Genomic DNA, 392 nt, shown 5'->3' on the forward strand with positions numbered 1-392 from the left:
CTGTTTGAATCCAAGTGAATATGCACCGGAGAAATGAAATAATATAAGGCTATTTTTTATTTTTTATTTTATTCTTTTACATTGGCTCACCGGCTACACTATGAGAAATCCACGGTATCAACTCTGTCTTTTTCTTGATTGGACTATTTTTTTTTAATACACAGTGGACCATTGGAACAACAACAATATTAAGAACATGATTCCATTGATGTTGTCAACATTCAACTTTCATGCTGGACAGAAGAAAAGTCATCTATCTTATCTGAAGCAGACCCTTATTTTAGAGTTCACCATGCATCAAAATAGACCTCCAAACATTACCATACTTAGAGAGATTTTTTTTTATTTAAATTATTTAAATATAATATTTATAAAAATGTGTAATTTATAGC

This window comes from Arachis ipaensis, chromosome B10, assembly GCF_000816755.2.
Source record: "Arachis ipaensis cultivar K30076 chromosome B10, Araip1.1, whole genome shotgun sequence".
In the NCBI taxonomy this organism is placed as follows: Eukaryota; Viridiplantae; Streptophyta; class Magnoliopsida; order Fabales; family Fabaceae; genus Arachis; species Arachis ipaensis.